At 44.8% G+C, this 6,000-nt stretch overlaps 1 protein-coding gene across 6 annotated transcripts in view; it reads left to right on the top strand.

Moving 5' to 3' along the window:
* The first annotated feature begins 1,122 nt into the window (after positions 1–1,122).
* ZNF532 (zinc finger protein 532) overlaps positions 1,123–6,000 on the top strand; it is a 97,139-nt gene continuing 92,261 nt past the window's right edge. For 2 of the 6 annotated variants that reach the window (XM_030567493.1, XM_030567492.1), the window contains exons 1-2: positions 3,436–3,660; positions 4,073–4,181. The gene's annotated coding sequence lies outside the window, so the exon portion shown is untranslated. Of the gene's footprint in view, positions 1,250–3,186; positions 3,288–3,435; positions 3,661–4,072; positions 4,182–5,114; positions 5,171–6,000 lie in introns of those variants that run through there. The other 4 variants (XM_030567494.1, XM_030567497.1, XM_030567496.1 and 1 more) reach the window with 4 other exon arrangements.

Here is a 6,000-nt window from a genome sequence, read left to right as displayed (position 1 = left end):
TTTAAGTTCCTGCCTTGTAGTAATCTACAGTGATACTGATTAAAAAAATAACATTTTATTTTAAAATATGGAATTTCAACCTCCCCATCTCCCTTTATGCATGCCAAAATAAGTCTAATCAAATCTCATGTTTAGGATGTAAATTGATTACTGCAGGAGTCAGAAAAAAAATAACTCCTTTCTTCCACCCTACAGCAAATAATAATTTTTATTCTTCCATAGCATCTTCTGTCCAGTGACATCAAATAGCTTCACAATGCTGTACAGTGGCCCTGTGAGGAAAGTAAATATTGTCCCCATTTTACAGGTGGTGAGGAAACTGGTAGAAACAAGTGTTTGCTTTGTTTGTGGTCATAGCAAGTCAGTGGAAGAGGTGAAAACAAAACCCAGATCTGATTCCTGTGCTGTAACAACTAACAGACCCCTCTGAGACTGAAGGCTTTTTAACATAGGTAAAGATAGAATAAAACAGAAAAGATTGTGAAAGGAGGAAACATGCTCCCCATCTCCCCCCATTTCCTATTGAAGTCAGTGGGATTTTTCTGCTCTGAATTTCAAATGTTGAGTTCTCAGTTTCTAGCTGTAACAACCTCTGTGATCATTAAGAATAAAAATTAGCTTCTCACGGCTACTTTCTATTTAAAATTAGTATTTGTGTAACAGACATTGTAGCCAACACCATTTTCAGTCTTCAATTTGGAAAAACTGAAACCATGAATCGCAGCTGGTATATATATATATATAAACTCTTTGCCTGGGCCTGCTCAATCTGATTCCTAAAGAACACGTTTTTGTTTTGTTTTTTAAAAACCCTAAATTGCAGATCCCCTGTTAAGTGCACTTGAGCTCCCCTCGTCTGCGATTTAGACATGTATGGTTGGCTTTTAACTCCTTCGCTCTCTCTCCTCTGTCCCCCAAGGAGTCCCAGATTGTCAAAGGAAATGCTGCAAACACACCTATAAAAGCCCCTAACCTCCTACCTAGCAAGGGAGAAGCTTAAAATTGGATCACACGGGCGATCTCTCCCCTCTCTCGACAAGCCACAGAGGCACCCCCCCACCCCCACCTTTTCCTCCAGTCCCAGCCAGAGTGTCTCTCTCTCTCTGCCATTATGTTCAACCATCTTTTAACCAGGCCTCTCTGCAGGCTGCAGTGGCAGTGAGAGAGCCCTGAGCCCTGTCTGCCCGAGGTCCCCCTTGCAGGAGCAGCCCCCCGGGTGCGGGTCGCTGGCCCTGCAGGGCAGCAGCAGGTCTGTTTGCATGGGGGTGCGGCGTGTGCATGCAGCGGGTTCGCTTTCTCCCCAGGGCCTGGCTGCTGCTCCCACGCGCGCTAGGCCCCGCTGGGCTGGGGCAGAGCGGCCTGGAGCGCGGCAGCCGCGGCTCTCTCCCCGGGCCCGGCTGTCGCCGCCGCCGTCGCTCCTGCAGCAGCCGCCGCCGCCCAGGGGGCTCCCGGGCCGCCGGGGGGAGGGGAAAGGGTGTCCCCTGTCTCTCACTGGGGGGACTCCTCCGTAATGGGGAGGCAGCCGGCGCCAGCGCGCAGGGCCGAGGTCACCGGAGCGGTACAGCTGCCAAGGCCTGACGGCTGCAAAGTCCAGCACGGCGGGGGCTGGTTAGCGGCTCCCCTGCCTCCAGCCGCTGGAGGGATTAGGGCGTAGGCACCACGGCCTCCCAGGGGAGCGCCCTCTCCTCCAGGCAGGGCCCCTGCGGCCTCCAGGCCTCAGCTACCCTCTGAACAGGAAGGGGCTTTAGTTTGGCGCTGGAGAGCATGTAGGGATTCTAGTTAGGAGCTCCCCCTCCCAGTGTGGAAGGGATGGGGGCCAAGAGTGCAGAGGAGATTGGTTGGGGGTCTGCCATTGTGGGGGGAAGATGGGTGTCAGGGATGCAGAAGGGAGCATGGTTAGGAGCCTCCCCGGGAGGAGGGGGTGAAGGGTGTGGAGGAGACTGACCATGGTTAGGAGCCCCCCAGTGAAGGGTGTGGAGGAGACTGCGGTTAGGAGCCCCCCAGTGAGGGGTGGGGATGGGGGTGAAGGGTGTAGAGGAGACTGGCTGTGGTTAGGAGCCCCCCAGTGAAGGCAAGGGATGAGGATGACAGGTGTGGAGAAGACGTAGTTAGGAGCTCCCCCAGTGTATTGAGGGGATGGAGGCAGGCAGTGAGGCATGGGGATGGGAGCGAGGGATGCAGAGAAGATGGTGGTTTTGATCTGCTCCAGAGAGGAGAAGGGACGGGGAGTGAGTGAACCAGAAAAGACTGTGATTAGGAGCCGCCCCAGAGTGAAGAGGAGATGAGTGTAAGGGATGTAGAGAAGACTGTGGCTACGAACCACTTCTGTGTGGAGAGAAGATGGGGTGAGGATCAGAGAGAGACAATACTTTTATTAGGAGCCACTTCTTTAAGAGGAAGTGTTGGAGTGAAGAAACCAGTGATAAGTTATACCAGTGGGGGGATTGGTTGGGGTGGTGCAGAGAAAATCATGTTGAGGCACCACCTTACTGAGGACATGGGAAAGGGCACAGAAAAGATTGATGGTGGACAGGACAGCAATGGGGGTATAATAGATCCTGATTTGGAGCTGCTCTCAAGTGTGTGTTGAGGAAGCCAGGCCCTGGATTAGAGGATGGAGGAGGAAGAGGGGAACTTGGTTAGGAACTATCCCAGTGCTGAGAGGGGTGGGTGCAGAAAAGGCCTTGATGAGTCATTCCAGACCTTTGGGAAGTTGAGAGGACCTTGATCAGGACAGAGTCACATTTGGGGATGGGGGTTGTGGGAGATGAGAAGACTTCAGTTAGCAGCACCCTCTCCATGCCCCCTGTGGTTTGTGAAGGTGTGGGGGAAGATCAGACCTTGGTTAACAACTCTTTTCCACCAGTGCCCTAAAGCGAGTTGAGAGGCAAAAGAAACCACCACAGTGATATTGGGTGTGGGGAGGGGACAAAGAAGGGATTTCTTCTGGAAGTGGATTGTGGGGTGGGGAGAAAAATGATGTGTGGAAGGAGAAAACACTTATTAGTGTTGTCCCAAATACTGTGAAGAGTTGGGAGGATGGGAAGGAGAAGACCTTGGTTAGCTGCCACCCCAGAGCTGCTGGCATGAGGGGGCAGTTATGACGTTAATCGGCAGCCACCCTGTACTGTAGGGAGTGGAGACAGAGAAGACCTGGGTTAGCAGTCACCCCACTGCTGCGGCCGAGTCTGCCTTGTGCAGCAAGAGAGATCCTATGAGGATTTTTATTGCAGTCTCTTTGTTAGCTACAGACACACAGCTCACAGCTTTCAGCCAGGTTGTGGGAGGTAAGTGGGGGAGGAGAGGAAGGGAATGTTTGTGGGGTGGAGTTGGGGTGTAAGGATGTTTGTATGTAGTGGGGATATATTTGAAATAGGGGGACATAATGGAAATCACCCACACACACAAAGAAGAAAAGAGCCCCTGCGATTTTCAGGGACTTGTTGGCAACTCAGCGAGGGTTGCCATAGCTTTTTATGTAGGGTGACCAGAACCGGCTGAAACTGGTTTGAGGCAGATCAGCTCCTGAACACAATGCAGTCACTGAGCTACTACAGTGGGATAGCTTCCTCCCTTCATGGCAGCCAAAAGCAGAGGAGCTTGCAGAAAGATATCATCCCAAAACAGTATGTGAATGCACACTTTAGACACACAGCACTGGTATGTGGCTAATGTAGTCATAAAGGATTCTGTATATAAATTTACATATTTGCAGTAACTGAGATTACTTTAGCTTTTCATTCCTTTTTATGTTTAAAGAATGGGCAGGAGCTGAGATTTATGACCCTTATTAAAATATTTTTTCTTTGCAAGGGTGGGACACTGGTTAAATGAAATAAAAATGGATTGAATGATTTGTAATTGTAGTTATGCTTGTGACTGAAGAATGCTGCTTTGCATGCTGTTTTATTTACAGGGTGTTGTCTTATGGTGTTCTTCGTTATAAGATGTGAAGGGGGGGTGTGCTATGTCTTTCTTAAAGGCCAAAGGAAACAGTATTGTTGTAGAATTGTGCATAAAAGCATTGCAAAGATGCTATAAGGCATACTCTCTCTCTCTTTTTTTCTTGTAGGCCTATTGATTGGGGCTGCCTTTAACCCTTTCATATTTGCAGAGGTAATGCATCTCTGACAATAACTGAGCATTGGCTAAAAAATCTTTCAAAGGTCAAGGTTCACAAGGTGAGATATGGCATTTTGAGTATGACTATAACAACAGTATGAAGCTACATGTATACAAAAACTAAATCTGACTCCTGATTGCACACTTGACACATTGGTGAAGAAACAATGGTTTAAATGTAGGTGAAGAAATACTATTAACTTCATCCAAATTTAATGGGATTAAAGCTGTTATTTGTAAAGACTTACTGATACCCAGGCTAAATACAATATCTTCATTTATATATCTCATAGAGGAGGATTTTTTCACTATTCAGTCATACAGAATAGGCCTCTGAGTGACAATCATAAATTGTGGACCACATGGCATTGAGCTATTCTGCATTGCAGTACAGCATTACACATTTAGAATTTTCCATCTAATTATTTATAGATATTGATTGCATGGCCAAATCTAGGTAGCCTACTTACTATTTCTGAATTAACTACTTTAATGTAATACCGGTGTTTTATATATGTTTTATATATAGGTGTATAATATATATAAAACATACCAAGTTGATTGTGTTTCTTAAACTGTATTACACGAGAGGATTTTGTAGCCAAATGGAAGGATATATTTTAGAGCTTTGATGGCGTTCCAGTGGATTATTAGTGACATAAATTATAATATTGAGCAGTTATGAAATAAGGATAGGAATGGGCAGCGCATCAGCTGCTAAGGGATGACTACTTTTAACCAAAGCTTCACAGCAATGGATAATGGACAGGGTTTTTTTTGTCATCTAAAAAATAAATGTGTACTTAGATTTGAGCTGGCATTTGCATCTTATACTGAAAGCTGGAGGCTTCAGAGAGGGAGAGGGAGAGAAGAAAGCAGTAATGATTATAGCAAAGGGAAGAACAAAGGCTGTTAGAGCTTGCACACTGGAACACTAAATATTTTGCCTTGGGGATTCTTTTGCTAGAACTGCTACTTCCTAAAACAGGAAATCAGCAACTTTTGAATCTTATCCAGTATATTTTCACAAAGCTAACGAGTCCTGGATGTAAGCTGGTTTTATAAATCTACAGTCAAGAAAAATATAGAGGAAAAATATTGAAAATGTATTTTATTCTAGTGTGAAATGAGTTTTTTTCTTTGTGTTCAGGGGAATAAAGTAGACAGTCTTAAAAGCCTTGAGAATTTTTGGATTGGGTAAGTTGTATGGTGGCTGTTGATAGGTAGGGTGTCTATATCAAAGAGTGACAAATATAAAGGAACCTTTTTATTTCTGACTGCAGTAGATTACATAAGGTATTTGGAAGTGAATTGTGATATAATGGAAGTGGCATGTTTTAAATGTTTACCCAGATTATATTTTATATAGTTTTATATGTAGGTATAATATATTGTGTTTCTCAAATTTGATAGGGTAATGAATAGCTTGCATGGTGGAGTAAAATGCCTAACAAATCACTGTGCTATGATTTCTTTTAATAGTTTACAGAATTTCTGAGTGCAGAGGTTCTATATTTGACTATAAACATCTGTAGCAGAATTCTGCTTGCAAACAGGAATCCATGTTGCATAATAGGAATAGTATTTGTTGCTGATGCATGCTCTTTTCCAAGTGTCAGCTAAAATTCATAGGGTTACATGGGAACACCTTTCATTTCATTTTTCCCCACCAGAATAGTAAACTATTTTAAAACTGTAGGTACTTGAATTGAACAAAACTCAGTATATCTGTTTTATTTGGATTTTGGCACTAGTTCTGCATTACGCATTTTTTATTTTTATTTTTTGAAAGGATGTCTTATTTACATTTTACATTTGCGAGGAAGTTTATACTGTAACATGAGAAACCTGAATAGATGCTGGTTTATATGGTACTTC

Source organism: Gopherus evgoodei, chromosome 6, assembly GCF_007399415.2.
Source record: "Gopherus evgoodei ecotype Sinaloan lineage chromosome 6, rGopEvg1_v1.p, whole genome shotgun sequence".
NCBI lineage: Eukaryota > Metazoa > Chordata > Testudines > Testudinidae > Gopherus > Gopherus evgoodei.
Note: the sequence above shows the minus strand (reverse complement) of the source record. Positions and strands in the feature narration are given on the sequence as shown.